This window comes from Arvicanthis niloticus, chromosome 26 (assembly GCF_011762505.2).
Source record: "Arvicanthis niloticus isolate mArvNil1 chromosome 26, mArvNil1.pat.X, whole genome shotgun sequence".
NCBI lineage: Eukaryota > Metazoa > Chordata > Mammalia > Rodentia > Muridae > Arvicanthis > Arvicanthis niloticus.
In genome coordinates this window covers 9918221-9937177 of record NC_133434.1, presented here as the reverse complement: position 1 = coordinate 9937177, position 18957 = coordinate 9918221, and the positions used below count along the sequence as shown (strand labels likewise).

The 18957-nt window shown below is 42.3% G+C and overlaps 1 pseudogene; it reads right to left on the bottom strand.

Moving 5' to 3' along the window:
• The window catches only part of LOC143438737 (glyceraldehyde-3-phosphate dehydrogenase-like), a 50643-nt pseudogene extending 44603 nt beyond the window's left edge, over positions 1-6040 (bottom strand).
• Positions 6041-18957: the final 12917 nt, after the last annotated feature.

Here is an 18957-nt window from a genome sequence, read left to right as displayed (position 1 = left end):
ATCCCTTCACAGTCTCTTAGAAGGAGTTGTGTTGTTGGACTTAAGACCCATTGTTACCAATGATGCTCTTCTTTCTCGAGAGATCCTCTGTGCTATGAACTCTGTAAAGATCTTCTTCAACAAGGTCCCATCATGGGTTCAGGGCAGGTCTTTAGGTGAGCCACCATGGACTCACAAGCTTCATGAAATCTATGTCAGTTCTTTTGTTCCCCAATGTATTATAATCTCATACCTATACATATAATTGTGGTACTATCGGCATCTCTGGTAGGTTCTTTTTAATGACCTTTTGCCTACTGCCACCCTTACCTATCTTTTATTCTTTTGTTTCTGTCTGGCCATTTTAGTTTTTAATGTTATAGCTGGAATAACCATTCAGAGACATTTTAGAGTTGCCTCTTCTGTGTATGTCAAAAAGACAAGCATGATGATTGAGTGATCCTAATCTGCCTGGTAGGAAAATATCCTGTTTTGTTTAAGTCCTCCATAGACAGCTGAAAACTCACTAATTTAACTGCTTCTGGAACTGTTTATAAATTCTAGAATAATGCCTTACTGGAGCACATGAAACCCCTTAGGTGTTTTATTTGAAGATTTTTTTTTAAGCAAATAACAAAGTGGAGGCAGTAAGTCTGCATTTGGTCTTTCGAGTGATCTAAAGTGCCTGCTTTTTAAGGGAAATAATCCCTATTATGTGAAGACAATTTTCATGGAACCAGCCATTGGGTGGAGTGAGAAATTTACTCATCCTGCAATCTCAAATAAAAAAAATCCATTATAATACCAGTATATAGCTATTTTTATGTTTACTACCAGCTGTCTGCAGCCCTCTGCTATTACAGCTTTAACCTCTTCCATGGTGTTTATATATATATATATATATATATATATATATATATATATATATATATATATTCCTATCACAACGACAATAAAAATGCAACAATTCTGTTTTACAAGAGAGATGTTTTATTGAGAAATTAAAATATGGATTCCATTTTTTAAAAAAACATAGAAACGGAAGCCGTGTCTTCCGCTTGGTATAATCCTATAGATCTCTTCCGACTTCCTCATTCGGGATCAAGGTGTGGCACCCTTTTGCAGAGGACACCCACCAGGTTTTAAGCTTTGTGGGGTTTGTATTCTGAGTCTACCATAGGCACCTCCTCATTACATCTGGGCTATAGAAACAGAAGCTTAAATTCAGAGGGAACCAGCCATGCAGCCTCCCAGCAGCTAAGAATTGTTACAGTCTTCTGAGGCGTACACAAGAAGGCTCCATCCTCAGCAATCACCTCGTCGAGTTCCCGCCATGGAAAATCTCTTAGTGTGCCACTGAGAAGAAAAATATCTTAAGAGCACCAGCGAAGCGTCAACATTTGCCTTCAGGGCTGTTTGAGGAGAGTGGCAGACTGCCTTGTTGATTCCTTACAGAACTTCGAAGGATCACCAACAGCTTAGTTGTGGTTGTTGAAATACCTTTTACTATCAAGACCTGCATATTATTACTGAAAAGAAACCAAAAATCTACACTTCTCCTTGTGGCTATCAGCTCTGGTTTCTACAATTTTCCATCCCTAAACCAACTTGATCCTTTTTAATGGCACTGATGCCCTCAATCAGGGCTATGTAAACAAGCCATGTTACAAATTTCATGAAGACACATGTGAACATTTAACAGGCTTTGGGGAGACATTCCCGGTTTAAAATATCTGGGTGGATTTTCTTTCTTGGAGCTTATCCGGTCCTAGTAACAGGCAGAGAAAATATCTCACATGCCTGTAAGTATTTGGGCCTTTCTTTGTTCACCTCAATCTTTTCCTTCCATAAAGAAGTGGCGTCGAGGGCTGAGGGGGTTGCAGAAGAAAAATGATGTGAGTGGCAAAAGCCCTGTGGCTGGAGGATCAGATTCCGAGCAGATTCATACACTTCCAGTCCTGTGAAAGTGCCAGCCGGGGTTCCTTTTCACTGTATCTGCTTGCTTAATTGTTTCTGTCTGTTCAGTCCATTCTTCAGTGAAAACATTAGCCTAAGGGACATCTGAAAATCCAAAGGTCGGTCTGGACTTGAACAGGAAATGAGCAATGGTATTACTGGGGCATTAAAGGAAAAGCTGAAAACCAGAAAGAAATGGGTACGATTTTAAACACAAAACGTCTGTTCTTTTTGTTGTTGTTGTTGTTGATTGTTATTCTGTAAAAGTCAAGATAAAAACCAAACCAAACCAAAAAACAATCCATGGGCCCTGTGTTTTTACGTGGCTGGGCATCTAACAGATGCTCTAAGGTATGTGCTGATGGATTTAGCTTAGACAAGGTGAAAAATCAAGAGATTTTGAACTATTACGCAGGAATTTTTAAATTCCTGGATGGATTTCCTGACAGCTATAATTATTTAATTCTTTCAGAATTATCCCTCTCCACCCCACAAACAGCCTCCTACCAAAATTATCAAGATAATTAAGGAAGTAGTGGGAAGGTCAGAATCTCAACTATCTTGAATACCAAGCTGCCCAAATCATTCTGCCACTCGCTGCTGCTGCTTCATTTGTAATGGAATCGTGCTTCTGCCTGGTGCCATGTATGTGCTAGCTGCATTTGATCTCTAGCAGGAGATAGTCTTTAGACACAGAATTCCCAACTGAAGCCCATGTATAGACATTGCCCATCCTCTCCCTGATCAGACACAAAAGAGGAGATGTTCAGACACCACCCTTTGAGGTCACAATTTCGAATACTGCCCCTTTTACAACATTCTTCACCTTAACAAGGAGACCAAACAATTCCAGGAGGGCAAAGCAAGCCATCAGCAAACTTGTTTAAAATGGCCCGGCCGGATACAGACATTTTAAGAGGTGAATAATGAGGTGGAAAATATCAGACTTGAAAAAAAATAAACAAAAGCCTAGGTGTTTAAACATACAAAAGTCATGAGACCATTTATTTTTGGAAGTACTTTGGATCCATTCAGGTGGCCGTAACAAGGACTAGCCAGATAATAAGCACGAGTCCTTTCCTGCCTTTGAAGAACAATGGATGCGACGTAGACCCACATTTGTAAAAGAAACAACCCTGATTTTATATGTGATTTTCTCACAAAAAGGCTGCCCGAGTTTGGAATTCTTTTGCTGGCACTGTATTTCACCGACATTGCACACCTGGAGAAATAATTTAATCAGTAGTTAGATTCAATTATTCATTGGTCATACACGGCACTCCTCAGTTTTAGGAACAGCAAGACACAGGAACTGTTGATTATAAAAGAGGGAAAAGCTGGCTCAGTTAGCTACCTTCATAGAGATCATTCTCCGTGGAGAATGTAATCCTTCGGCGGTTTCTATTCCTGGAATGGACTCTGTATTTGTGGTGGCGGGGAGTTGGGGGGGGGGGTTAACACCAGTTATGGGTCTGAAATGAGAAAAGCAAAGCAAAGCAAATGAACAAATTGCACGTTAAATACATTGAAGGGAGGGGTTGTATTTTTACAGGTATCAATTATCAGCGTTACAAGTAATAAATAATGCTAAATAAAACATGTAACTAAACGGGCATTAAAGAGCCTTTACATATATAGAAGACAAGAAAAGCTTTTTTCCCCCTTCCTATGCTGCAGACTGCAGGCATTTCCCTCTGCCTCTGTCAAGTGCAATTCTTTCTTGATGAATGACAAGGCAGGATAATAGGCTGTGGTCACCATGGCAACCAGACAGCAGCCCTGTGTGCCTAGCATTTTTTTTTTTCATCTGAAAATGAAACCAGAAGCAAAGAAAAGCTGAAAATGTAACCAACAGATTAACTGATACAAAAAAGAAGAAGAAGAAAAGAAAGAAAGGAAGAAAAATAGGGACAAAAAGAGAAGTTAGATTACAAGCAATTAAATTACAGTGCCTAGTCCTCCCCAGGCTCTCCCACTCTCTCCCACACAACAACCGGCTATTTCAAAACACTATTTGATAAACCATTTGGGAAAAAAAAGTATTTTTAGAAATCTCTTTTCTCCAAAAGGTTTTATTTCTTTTTAGAAAATCTAGAAATCACAGGGGTCCTTGGTTCTGTTTTTGTTTTAAGACGGTTAATTTCATTAAACATGGCAGTTCATAAAGCTTTCTGTTTTGAGTTTGCTCTGGAATTTCTAAATTCCTTTCCATGTTCCTTTCCTGGGACTCTCCAGAGACCGTAGGCTACATGTGCAACAGTTTTATCTGGGGACTGGGAAGGGGAGGGGGCAGGGAGACAGAGCTGAGCAATACGACCATTCCCTATTTGCCCCTGTAGATGTACAGGCTCCAGACACTGGATGCTGGCTAATGAACATCCCTCTTCCCTGGAGCTAAGAGAACACTACAGATCTGCTTCATCTCAGGGGAAGGTAACCACTTCAGAGTGTTATATATTCTGACCATTTACTCTATCTCAAAAATCTTCATTGCAGTTTGTCTCAGAGTTGTTGTCAGTCTCAACAACACACACACACACACACACACACACACACACACACACACACGAAAGCAGACCTAAAGGAGTGTGTCCTGAGAGTGGTTGTCCCTATATTGGATATTCGGTACAGGCAAAGAATTTTCAGCTGATAGGTTGAAAGCAAACACCCCACCAGGAGCTAAGTCTTGTAACTTCAGGAAGATGAAGCACAAATTAAACATGTCTTGGGACCAAGATATTTGATGTGAGTCTTATCTCAGCTCTTTCTTTGGTGATATGATAATGCCTGTCGGTGCTTAGCATCAAGAAACCAGTTAGTAACCTCTCTGACCTACAACGTTTTTTTTTTTTTAAATCTCTGAACTCGGCAAAGCAGTGCACCTACTCTGCAGGAATGCAAGGGTTTCTGAGGTCATAGGGCAAGAGCCAGAGAGTCTTCCTTCTTATGATCAGAACAGGACATGGTTATGTCATGTATATGTGTGCTGGGTGTGAGGAGGATAAAGGAGAGAGTATTCACACATAACCACCTGCTTTGGAAGGGTGTGGATCAAGTAGGTTATCCCACATGGAGTGCCTTGAGAACATGACCTCACTTGTGAAAAGGCAAGTGGATCACCCAGAGATGGCACAGAACTTTAAAAGAGAGTCCTCAGACCTGACTCTCCCACCTGTCCTGAGGCACAGAAAAGGACTGATCAGCTCTGGACTCCTCTTTCAAAAACTTTCCCTTGACCTAGAAGAAGGCGGAAATAAAGAACGAGGCCCTCAGAGCAGTTGACAGATGTTAGCTAAAGCACCAAGCATCCGGATGCTGACAAGTGTCCAAAATGTGCTGGTGCAGTCCTCCCAAATTTCCCCCTCACATGCCCAGTGGTTGCACTGGCCACCCACAGCAAGGCCTAATAAATCCCTCCTTTGTCCTCATTTCCCCAACACACACAAATACAAAGTAAACAGTTGGATCAAAGCTTTTAATGTGCTTTGTACTGTTTTATTTGAAAAGATCAGGTCTGATATTTGAGAGGAAGGGTCCATCTGGCTGGGCTGAGCTCAAGAAGCCTCAGACAAATTGTAAACAAGACCAGGGCACAAAGTCCTTGTGGCCCACAGTCTGCTGCTGCCACTTCAGAGCTGACTCTCCTGTGAGCTGCATTTCCCTGGCCTTATGCAAAGGGGGCTCAGGAGGATGGAAATGAATCCTCACAAGTTTCTAGCTTATATATTGGCTGACATCAGTATAGCTAGTTTATTTTTTTTCTCAACTTCTATATGCCTAAAATGATGTCTGTCAAAAGTTTCAGAGTTTGTAGTAGGGACAATTACACGATTTATATACCATTAAAAGCCATAGTTGTTCAAAGAAATTTTTAAATAGTGAGAATTCTTAAAGCTAAGGAGTAAAGAGGAAGGGAGAGGAATAATTGCTTTATTAAGTGTGATGTATCCTCCTAAAAAAGGTTTTCATTATTTACCACTTTTGGAACACCTGGGAGCACACTTACCTCATCTCTTTTTATGAACACAAAGAAATTATCACGTGCAGTGTTCTCACTAATCATGTGTCTTTCTGCAGTGTTGTGAGCGATCTGCCAATGGGTCATGGTCCACTTATTGCATTGGCGTATCCTCGGGTCTTAAGAGAACGCTTGGCTTATAGTAGGCCCTTTAAAATATCTGTTAATAAAACAGATGAGGGTTGGAATTATACTATGGAGTCTGTCTTTATACTGTAGTATTTCGACAAACTCCTGATGGCAGGCAACCTCACTGTCTGACCTTGAGTCCTCCTCCAGGAAACTCTCCCATTGTGTGTGTGTGTGATCACATCTGTGTGTATACATGTGTACATACATGTTACTGTGCATGTACATATATGTTCAGATGACAACTTCAGGTGCTGTTCCTCAGGCACCAGCCATCTTTTTTTTTTTTGCTTTGAGACAGGTTTCCCTAATGACCTGGAGCTTGCCAGTTAAGCAAGGCTACTTTACCTGGGTACCCCATCCTGTACCTGTCCCCCATGGCTGAGTGTGCCAGTGTGCCCAACTCTTTCACTTGGGTTCTGAGGATCAAATGCAATGTCTCCTACAACAACTCAGTCTCCCTAGACCCAGGAAGAAGAGTCTGAGCTAGATTGTTATAGCTCCTAAACAACACACATGTGAAATGTGTCTCTACAGTGACTTCTTGTTTTGTTTTCTTTTAAACTCAATGTCTTTCAGTGACATTTTGTTTGAATTGCTTCCCATTCCAAAGAATTTTTTTCTGAGTCCCTGGAAGCAGTGCTGGGAGAGAAAAGACAAGTCCGTGGAAGGCTCACTCCCCCAGAGGGTAGCAAGGTGGACCTGCGGTGCGAGCACAGGTACAGAAAAGCAAATGCTGTCTTTAATTATCTAGAACAGGGAAGGTGGGACATGATGGGAAACGCAGAACAGAAAGTGAGCATAGACTCACAGCATTGCAAGGGTTAAGGGACCAAACATATATGTGTGATGTTCAGACATTGGTCAAGGAATGGCTTTCTATGTTTGAGCATCTGGTGAATAGACCATAGATGGCAAATTGCTGTACACAGTACTAGCTGGCATTTGGGCATGTATTGAGCAGCTATTTGGGCATGTATTAAGCAGCTATATGGGACAATAAATATATGTATATAGACATATATTCACAAGTATAATACTCATTATCTAATATATATATATATATATATATATATATATATATGAGTATATATCCACATATATAAAACAATTGATATATGTAATATATTATATATAATCATTATATAGAATTCTATATATATTATATATGTGTATTTATATATGCATAAATGTGCACATATTTATATACACATGTATATGTACATTCATGTGTGTATATATACGTTCATATATATACACACACACACACATACACGTGCATTCACACACACGCGCACACACACAGAATCGCATGGTATATATACATGGCAAGGACTCATTAGGTTGTTACTGTTGTAATGGAATTTTACACTTAGTCATTCTATTTAAAAGTAAAAGAGATGACGAACCAAATGTCAGTTCTATCTTTGACAGAGAAGAGTGAGGTTTGGAAATCCATCCCATCACTTACAAGTTTTATTGTTCTCCTCTGAAAATAGAAGTAGGAAGTCCCAGCTCTAAAAGATGGGTGAGGAGCCAGCCATTTATTCCAAGAGGTCAAGACTAAACCAATAATGGCCATGCAAATGCCACGTCTCTAACTGAAGGCAACAAGAATCGAGGTGACTCCGCAGCTGACAGAAGAGGTTAGGGTCCCTATTCTGGGAACTGGGGAGCTATGTAGAGATAGCTCATTCCTTAAAGTGCTTGCCATATAAACTCGAGCACCTGGTCTATAGTCATACTACCAAAACTGGATGTCCCCAGAAACAGACATCAATGAAAGCATGTGTGCTGAAGTTCACATGATTAACACATACATGCTGGAGATCACATGATCAACACAGCAGATACGTCCTGCTGAGGGAAACTTCCTGTAACCATTCAGATTAGTTATTATGCCCACGGGCTTCCAATGACCACACCGGTTTTAGAATAAAACTCCCTAGTTCCTGCAACCAGCAGCACTGGCCAGTTCCTGTGTGTGTGACCCTCTAGGGAGAACACTGTGCCTTCCACCTCGCCTCCCCCTATCCAAGTACTCTCTAATTTGTATGCCAGCTAAAGGCTAAGTCCTCTGTGGAGACTCGTCTCTTCCCCAGGCCATAAACTAACTCCAGCTCTCTTAGACAGCAGACAGTTTCTGCTTTGAATTATAAGCATGCACTATCCACCTCTGCATGGTGACGAGTTCTTCTTATGAGGCCAAAGCTCCATTTCATTCCTGTTTCCTATTTCTAATACCATCATCATCATCGTCATCATCATCATCATCATGAACGACATCGTGTGTGTGTGTGTGTGTGTGTGTGTGTGTGTGTGTGTGTGTGTGTGTGTGTGCAGGTTCACACGTACACGGTGAACCAGGAATATTTGGGGGTCAGAGGACAACTTCTGACAGCCATGTCTCTTCCACCACAAGTTCCTGAGACTGAACTCCAAGTAGCAAGTTTATGTGGCAAACACTTTTACTTTCTGAGCCGCCTACCTGGCTCTACTCTTGTTTCCTTAAAAAGAAACTAAAACATAGGAATGCCTAACCAACATAGCAGTGTGCATGCCTCTGTGTGTGTGTATGTGTGTGGGGGGGATTTTTTTGTTTGTTTAATGCCTATGTGGAATTTTTAAAAATGCATAAAGGAAGGAAGATATAGAGAAGCTAATTTATCTATGTCTTTCCTATAATCAGGCTTGGTTTTAGAATAAAGGCCAAGCTGACCATAAAGGTTAGCATTGGTAACAGTGACTGTGAGTTAGCACTTATCAATACCAGGAGGCAAGAATGAACCAAGACCTAACAGGGCGAAACAGTGGTGAATGAACGACTCAGATCTTCGCAACCACCTTCACCCCCCCCCGCCCCCACCATCACCACAGAGCCCAAATAGCCAGTGCGTGGAACAGGCATTTGTCAAATCCCAGCCCAAATATATATAACTGCGAACCACGAATGATAGAGGAAAGACATTACCTCAAATTGTGGGAATACAAACAAAGGGAGGAGATCTAATTGGGGCCAGGTCATGGAAGGCTTCCTTGGGGAACTGACGTTTCAATTCACGTCTGAAAGGAAGATAGCAGTGGCTCACAGAGAGTACGGAGGCTTGATGGCAGTGGACTGAACAGAGTGGCCATTAACGGGCATCCGTTTCGAAGACTGTGTGTGGATGAGCAGTGGCCTGCCATCCGTGCTAATAATTCCGAGTGTGTGTCAAAAGAAAAGGGAGGCAGGCCATTAGAGGAATGGTTGAGAGAAGAAAGTGATAAAGGAGGAGAGAGATAAGATGTGGGGGTGGGGGTGGGGGTGGGGAACAGTGTAATGAATTAGTAATAAACTTGAGTATGTAGACGGGGGGGGGGGGGGGCGGGAACCACAAATAAAAATGAGATGACGTTGAGAATGCCACTAGTCTCTCTTGTGGGCGTGACAAATAAATACTCTAAACCTTTATCTGTGACTATTTTTGCTTTTTCAGTTTAACTTCCTGCATTTGAACTTGAAGTGAAAAGAAAATCCTACTGTCCTTCCATTCGAATAGACATATCTGTATCCACAGCCTGAGCCAGTGTGAGATCATTGGCCCTGGGGGGTATGAAGGACAGGAGCCCAATGAGTGATAAGGTTATATGGGATTGAAGGTAAGAGGTGAGGCCAATGCCTTGGTGTCTTGGACTCCAGCTAGATTCTGTTTACAAGCACAGTTGTCGTTGCACTTGCGGAAATAACCTGGATCGTGGGTTGCAATAACCTGAATCGTGGGTTGCATCTGGATCAGGAGAAGGCCGATAGAGTTGTCTTTGTGGTTGCTAGGGTCCTTTTGCAGCAGTTAATATCTTAAGAATTAAAAAAGGAGCCAGAGAAGGCACAGCAAGAGTTCTGAGACAGTACACTAAGAGATTTATATGCCTGGTGAGCTGGTTACAGAGTGGCAGCCTGGGCTCCGGGAGACTTCAGGTATGCTTCAGAGACCCTGGTGATCACTGGATTTCCCCCCATGTAATCTGAATGAATTTGCCTAGCTTTGCTGACACTATAACACAGAGATGTCTATGGCAGAGAGAAGTCCTGCTTGGGTATACCTGTGGACTTAGACTCCAGTGGGCCTGGACTTGGTGACTGTTTAGAGTAAGAGGGGACTGCTGAGTGTCTAGATGAACAGGAACGTAGAATGGAGAGAGTAGAAGCTTCGTGAACAAAAGAGGGGCATTGTCTGCTTAGGAGGGTCTCAGAGCTAAATGGTGTTAGGAAACACGAATAAAGTGATTTACCCAGACTCTTCCTCTCCCCTTTACACGTCTTCCACGGTGTCAAAAGATCTGTCTTGGGAGACTGCTTCTCTAAGCTGTTAAGTCTTTGCAGTCTATAAGGCTCCTTTATTAAAGCATTAATACCCATGGGAGGAACCCACCTTATTAAATAATATCTTAAAGAAGGATTAATCCATCAGTTATTCTCCCGTAGGTACAGAGAGAGAAATCCTGAGGCCCCAAAGGGAGGAGACATGGGAGAGCTGAGGGTTGGGCAGAGGCACAGGGGTAAGGAGACAGAAGGCACTGGGGAAAATCCTCTCCAAGTTCACTGCCTCTCTTGGCCCCTGTAAAATAGCTCCCATTCTGATGAAAAGTTGCCGTGTGTACCAAGTGTTCTATCACAAAGAAGACGTGTGTGTCAACGACACAATAAAAATATGCCGTATTAAGGACATTTGTTCTTTAGTATTCATGGAACTTCACCTGGTTGGATATTTAGTCGGATACAAGAAAAGATACTAGCTGGATGAAGATGGTGGGAGAGATGTGCTTAACATATACATAGAGCTGTTTAATGAACACATGGCTGCCTCACCTACCAACTACTGTTGAGAATGGACTGCCGCTGGCATTGAAACAAAATGCAGATTTACAAATGAGTGTTCATTAGTGCTTTGATTACAAGTTTCACCTCTCTGCCTCTGCCTCCTGCCTCCTGCCTCCTGCCTCCTGCCTCCTGCCTCCTGCCTCCTGCCTCCTGCCTCCTGCCTCCTGCCTCCTGCCTCCTGCCTCCTCTGCCTCCTCTGCCTCCTCTGCCTCCTCTGCCTCCTCTGCCTCTGCCTCCTCTGCCTCCTCTGCCGCCTCTGCCTCCTCTGCCTCCTCTGCCTCCTCTGCCGCCTCTGCCTCTGCCTCTGCCTCTGCCTCTGCCTCTGCCTCTGCCTCTGCCTCTGCCTCTGCCTCTGCCTCTGCCTCTGCCTCTGCCTCTGCCTCTGCCTCTGCCTCTGCCTCTGCCTCTGCCTCTGCCTCTGCCTCTGCCTCTGCCTCTGCCTCTGCCTCTGCCTCTGCCTCTGCCTCTGCCTCGTCTCTGTCCATGTATGTGTGTGTGCTGTGTGCATTTGTGTGTGTGTGTGTGTGTGTATCCTCTCTCCCTGACTCTGTATCACATACTCTGTTCACACATATACACATACAAAACACACATACACAATGCACATATGTGCTAGAGTTCAGAAGCCGATAAAACTCTGAAAGTTCTTTATGACATAACTTTATAAAGAACAGCAACAAATATCCAACTGGAAGGAGGACCTGTTTACTGGCTTAGTGGAGAATAAGCCAGTCATCCTGGCTAAGGATTCTGGGGCGCGCGGGGTGGGGTGGGGTTGGAAAATGAAGACCAGCTCCCATGGGAAATGTACAGGTGACTGATGACAATGGCTTTTAATGTAATGACCTCATTGTAAGGACTTTTAACATTTTCAAAACCTACTTCTAAAATTTGCATGGCATTGGGTCAATGGGGGTTATCCTTGGACATCTAGAGTTTGGGTGGCACACTTAACAAACCATGGCCTATATACCCTGTGGTGTTTTAAATGAGACATGTCCCATGTAGGCTCAGGCCTTTCAATGTTTGGCCTCCAATTGGTGGTCCAGTTGGAAAAGTTCAGCTTTGCTGGGGAAAGTACATCACTGGATGTGAGCACTGAGGTTTCTAACCCTACTCCACTTCCAGTTTGCTTTCTGCTTCTTGTTTGTGATGGAGCTCCTGCTGCCGTGCCTGTTGCCTGCTGTCCTTCCCTGCCTTGTTGAACACTTAACTCCTTTGGTTAAATAGACTAAAATGAACTCTCATCTCTGAGTTGTCTTGGGCATGGCTTTTTTTTTTTCCCACAGCAAAGAAGTAATGAAAACTGACTCTCTTCTCCAAAGGCCCATAGAAGGCTTCTGTGGTCCACCTTGGAGAGGATGTCTTCAAATTATTTCAACTTGTTGGGTTGGCGATAAGACTTTTCTTCATTCACAATTAGATGAGTCTGTTTTTGTTTTGCTTGCTTGAGACGGGATCTCTTTATGTTGCTGAAGCTGGTCTTAAATTCATGCCATTCCTCCTGCCTCAACCTCACAAAAGCTAAGATTACAGGTGTGAGTCACCTAGCTGGCACGGGGGTGTGTGTCTTAAAAGACATTGAAAATTTTCAAACCGTGATGACACTGTTTTCTGTCATCACAGGACTTTGCAACGGACTGCTATGACCCTGGTACACGGTCAAGATCAATTCCTATACAAGCCAAGTCATTTCTATTGTACAGAGGCTTGTCTGTGCTCATTATATACTGTGGTATTAACTAGGAGCCTCAGGAAAAAAAAAAAAAAAAAAAAAAAAACGAAGGTCCCATGTATAGGTCCACACTACATTTCCGTGTGTGCATCTTTGATGTATTTATTTAGCTAGATGGTTGAACAGCAAAGCTATTTTATCCCTGCTATTTCAAGGAGTGAACATTCTACTGAAGTGTGAATGCATTTCCTCAGGGATAGAAAGACACCTCCGAGATGGTGCATGCTTTCTCCATTCAGTGACTGTTGTGCACGTGTGTTTTAATGCACTTGACATAGTTATGTACAAGAACAGATGGGATGGAGTCAGAGGTAACAGTCTTCTAGAGCATCTGAGCCATTTTGACTTGACTTTGGGATGGAAAATTTGCCATCTCATCACATTCACAATGTTGACTTACTAGACAAGGCACTGGGCAGCCATCCTTCATGGAGACTCTCAAATTTCGTCTTTCACCATTCTTTAGACATTTCTTCTCTCTTCAGCCAAGTGAAAACTACACCACAAATTTACTTGGCACTGGATGTTTCATTGGATGTGCATGTCTTTACATGCATGCTTCTTCTCACTGAGTGAACACTTTGGGGACTAGGATATGTATTATTCATTGTTGAAGTCCCAGGACACAGTAGACTCTCGCTTAATATTTATTGAATGAGTTAAATATAAAGCATATAACAAATAATTGAAATATTATACAGACAGTTGGTTCTATATTTTTTTAACTCGTTAGTTTACAAACAAGTAAGTAGCTATTTATGAAGCAGACTTATACATAATTCTGTGCAGTGTATTACAATTACGTGAACTGATTGGCTGAGCCTAGTTCGGATGGAAGATATTCCTTGACGATACTCCTTCCAATACTCGGTGTGTCAGTCAAATCATTAAAGCCTTGACTTTTACAGCAGTGATTTGGGGACCAAACCATAAGACCCATTAAGAAATGATCTACTCTAGCTTTGCAGTTTCATAAGATGATAATCTGTTCCTTTGCTTTGTGCTGATGGGATTTGATAAAGCAGGGAGAGCATCATGGAGGTAAAGAGAAGACACTTGGAGGGTAGATAAAAAGTAAAAATGGCATATTGAGGATTTCTTTCCCTTAGATCCTTATTGCATGCATTTCTGGAAATGTGCATAAAATATTAATTCCTATTCTATAAATTTCCAATCATCGTTATGAGTAGTAAATTTAGAAAAAAAATCATCAATGTGTAGAATGAAGTTAAAAATTGTTTTACTACAGTTGCTAAAATCTAGAGACACATTGTACTTTTGATTATTATGTTTAGTAAACTAAAAGCCAACGATGGAGGTCATAATTTTTTTAAGAAAAAAAAAAAAAAAAACCTCATTGCAAATATAAGACAGAATTCGAGTGGGAACATTTACATCTTTAGTCTTCTTTCGGTGGAATTCTAAATTCATCTTGCTTTGTGTACACAACCAATAGCAAGCTGGACTCAAAATTAAACAGTCTATGATTTAAAAAAAATGTGTTTGTGTGTGTGGTGGGCATGTGTTTGGTGGGGAAATGTGGCTGCACGTGACCCAGCACATGTGTGTACAAGTGTGCATGCCATCTGTGCCCCTCTGTGTGAAGGCTAGAAGTTAGCATTGAGTGTCTTCCTTAATCACCCTCCAGTATGTTTCATGAGGCAGGCTCTCTCTCAATCCAGATCTAGCTGTTTCTGCTAGTCTTGCTGGACTCTTTATCCAAGGAACCCCAGTCTCTGCCTGTAGAGAGTGTGTGTGTGGGGGGGGGGGGGTTTACAAGTGGGCTACCACACTCACCTGGCTTGTATGCGGTGCTAGGAATCTGAGCCTTGGCCGGCAGGCTTGCTCAGCAAGTATTTTATCCAGTGAAACATCTCCCCAGCTGAGTTTTGTTTTCTTTTTGCTTCTTTCTTTCTTTCTTTCTTTCTTTCTTTCTTTCTTTCTTTCTTTCTTTCTTTCTGTCTGTCTGTCTGTCTGTCTCTCTCTTTTCTTTCTTTCTTTCTTTCTTTCTTTCTTTCTTTCTTTCTTTCTTTCTTTCTTTCTTCTGCAGTGTTAAAAGATCAAGACACTTTATCTTAATTCTATGACCTGAACTAGACTTGGAATTCAAAGAATTAAAAACAAATTCTCCAAGATCTCTGCTAGAGTCTTGAACTCGGACTCAGAAGAATAGAAAGTTCAAATGTAGTCTTGTATAGTCCATGTTGCCAGCTCCTTCCTCTGCCACCCCATTTATCAAGATGAGATACCGTCTCGTAGATGTTATACATACACAGTAATGGGTAAGAGGAGGTTACCCTCAGCTTGGAAGTCAATTATAGTGGATACTTTAGGAACAGTTTGTGCCTCTTTGTGTGTGCACTCGTGTGTGTGTGTGTGTGTGTGTGTGTATCTCTGTGTGTTGTGCATGTATGTATACACTCACACATTGTGTGTATGACTGTGTGTGTGGGGGGGAATGTGTCTGTATTTGCCTGCGTCTGTTTGTGTGTTTGTGTTTGTCTCTGTGTGTTGTGCATGTCTGTGTCTCTGTGTGTGTGTGTGTGTGTATGCCTGTGTGCATGACTGTCTGTGTGTCTGTGGGAGGTGTCTGTGTATATGGGTTTGTCTGTGTGTGTGTGTGTGTGTATATGCCTATGTGTCTGTGTGTCTGTGTGTCTGTGTGTCTGTGTATCTGTGCGTGCCTGTCTTAGAGTTAGCCACTGATCCATATCTGGTTCTAGCCATTCTGATACACATAGGTTTAGAGAAATTCATAGAACTCTTGATAACTGGTAATCGTGCATCTGGGATGGGAGCTCATGTCGTCACATACCGATCCCAGTATGTGAGGGGCTGTGTGGCGCGGCTGTTGTGAGTTCAATCCAACTTCTCTCAACCCCCCCCCCAAAAAAAAACAAACAAAAGAGTCCTAGAAATCGGAGTCATGGAAGAAGGTTAAAGGAACAGCTATTGTTGATCCTACTGAAGAGACATTCAGAGGGGACAAAATGAGGGTTTTGATTTCGAGCAGCAGTTCCCAGCAGGTCCTGCCAGGATCTGCAGTGGCAGCCTGGCAACCTGTGAGAAATGCCAGCCCCAGTCTCTCTTCCAAATGTGCTGAGTGAAAAGGTCTGGGTGGGGCCAGGCAGCCAGTGGCTAGCGGCTCTTCAAGGTCACTTCCTGAACCCGAGGGTATCTTGTGAGGAGAGCCGTGGAGTGAGATCATGTGCGCATGATCAGTGCAAATCTTTGGAAGGGAAGAAGAGATTTTGTGCATCTGACAGTGCGAGCCCGCCCCGCCCTTAGGTACTAGGACGTGTGCAAAGGAATTCAAACAGAAGGTCAGCTTAGGTCCCATCTCAGGAAGCCTCCCTCTTCCCTCTCTCTTTCCCTTCTTTCCTCTCCCCCTTATTTTCTCTTTTCATGTTTTTCTCTCAAATAAAATTCACATGGAGCCAGATGATACTTTTTACATGTGCTCGTACAGTGATAGGACATGTTTACATAGTTTAAAAAAAAAAAAAAAAGGTGAACTCTCAAGACAATTGTGGTACAACAAGAAACAAAGCCACACAGACACCACATCCAAACTGTCATGGCTTTGTGTGTGTGTGTGTGTGTGTGTGTGTGTGTGTGTGTGTGTGTGTGTGTGTTAGTGTGCAGTTCTGGAGAGCTTGCCTGCATCTACAGCTCCAGGGGACCCGAGGACCTCTTCAGGCTTCTGAGGGCCCCAGACATGCATGCAGTGCACACATAGAGGCAGGCATTCACACATATACATAAAAATAAATAAGTAAATCTTTTCTTAAAAGAAAGAGAAAATAAGGGAAGGAGAAAGACAAAGGAGGGAGGGAGGGAGGGAGGGAAGGAGGGAGGGGGGATGAATAATGCTAGCAAAAGGAACAGGAGAAGCAAGCTGCCAAGTCTCAACACAGGAAGAGCAAGAAAAACCATGGAACAGGGCTTTTGAAGCTTCTAGATTCTGCTGTCACCTGATAGCCTAAACAGGGCCCCTGGAGACATGCAAGAACTTCGTCCTCTGGGGCCAGACTGTGTAAGGACTTTTTCATGGAGTTCAAATTATGTAGAGAATCTGAAGTCAGTTGAAATACCTTCTCATGAGTTCCCTTGGGCAGTCTGTCACTAAATCACTTGGGTAGGTACCAGGCCCCAGCTACCTTCCACCACTCCCTCCTCCCATATGGACAATCTTCACTCAAAGAGAAACTAGAAAGATGTGTTTTGAAGTCAGATTGACTCTTACTCGTGTTCTTTTTGTTTTTGTTTTTTTTTTTTTTTTCCTTGAGGGCATAAGAATCCCAGTGCCACTTGCTCTAAATTCCTCTTTCACAAAGGGCTATTTATTAACCTGAACAAGAGAACAAGAAAGAGGCAGGTACAGTTACTAAACGCATCAGGAAATGTGCTGGCCGTCTCCATTCCTCAAAGATGGAATTTTCCCTCTTTTAGTTAGCTGAAGCAAAGTGCTGATCTAACCAGCTTGCACTTGCCACTGTCAGAATATATGTTTGTTTCCAGGCCCAGAGAAGGGAAGATGCAGGAAAGCATATCATTTTCCCTTAAAGTAGCTGAAGGATATATATGTAATTGTACACGCACACACACATATATGCACACAATTGGAATGAGTTATTCTGATACAGTTTTTTGGTGCAATATTATCTAGAACTATAACTTCCACACGTCACCTACATTTTGCTTCTTTGGGGGTAAGTTTGAGTGAATCTGGTGAATTAGAAAACTCAGAGAAATATTTAACATATCCAATCTTCCTATTTGGGAGAAAAGGCAGGCCTATAGGAAGATACAACACTCAGCCAGTCAGATGCTTGTCTTTCAAAAATAAAGAGTTGAGTTTAATCTGCATGGCACACATTTTAAAAGCCAGGCACAGTGATAAAAGTTTCTAATGCCGGCTATGGGGAGAGGGACACAGATCAATCCCTGTGGCTTCATGGCCAGGGAGTCTAGCCTAGCTGGCAAGCTCCAGATCAATGAGAGACCACATCTAAGAGAGAAGAAAAGACAAATTGTGCTTGAAAAATGGTACCCGAGGTTTTCCTAGTGTATGCTTACCTGCACATACCTGTGTACCTGAACACATGCATACACACAATAAAGTAAAATAAAATACTTTTAAGAGACTGGAATCTGGCCTGAATCTAAGGATGAAGAAATGGATGTATAGCAGGGGCATGTATAAAATATAAATCGGACTCATGTAGTAAGAGAGTCTGGGTTGACAATGCTAAATGCTGCAAAAGTGAATATTAATCTTTCATCATAGAAATACAAGACTGGACCACCATTACGCTCCTTTCTCTTTGTGAACCCACTTCTTCTACACAACTGCATCCAATTCAGAGAAGCAGATTCCAGGGGGCAAGGAGACACATAGGTGTGAAGCCCACATGGATGAGAAAGAGGTTTGTGTTGGTACTGTGGGTCAGATGCTAAGCATCTCTGTAGCTTGATGAAGAGGAGACCCTGGAGGAGACATTCTGCCTTTCCTTTAAGTATCTGAAGGATAGACAAACAGAAAGGTGATCAGATGTGTTATCTGAGGGCATACGGAGGAGGTCTTTGTGGTTCAATTGAGGGAATATGTATTTAAACCCTCTGGGCTGGGATTTCTGAGCAGGGAGGTGAGTGTGGCTAGCATCCTCATCACTGAAAGTCTGTGAACCTGGAATTAAAAGGGAAATTTGACTGAAACATGCGAAGTCTGTTCTGAAAGCCGTGTTCACTTTTCTAGTGTCTTCATGCATCTGTAAAATGGGGCTGGTAGATTCTAAGGTCCTCTCAAAACAGGACCATACATAATCCTAAAATCTTTGATATATATATATATATATATATATATATATATATATATATATATATATATCATATATATATCAACTACTGTGTTTCTATTTTTTATGTAAAAGCTGAGTCAAGTTCAAAATGCTGTGAAAAAAAAATTATCTAGTTATAGATAAGTGGACTCGTCTGTTTTCAGTCATGATGACGGCACAATGTTTAACACAGGTTAACTTCAGGAAGAAAGGTGGTTTCTTGGCCTCACAAGTTCGGAAGCTAGAGGCTCCCACAATACACTGCAGGCTCTTATGGGAATCTTCTCCTGACTGCTTCACTTTATGGCAGAAGCATGTGTGGGGTGGGGGTGGGGCAAATCCCTGAAACACTAGGAGAGATTAGGTAGGCCCAGGCCCTGGCTTTTGTTGTAATCTTTTGAGAGCTAATCAGGCTTCCCCAAGAAATACCTTCATCCTTCTA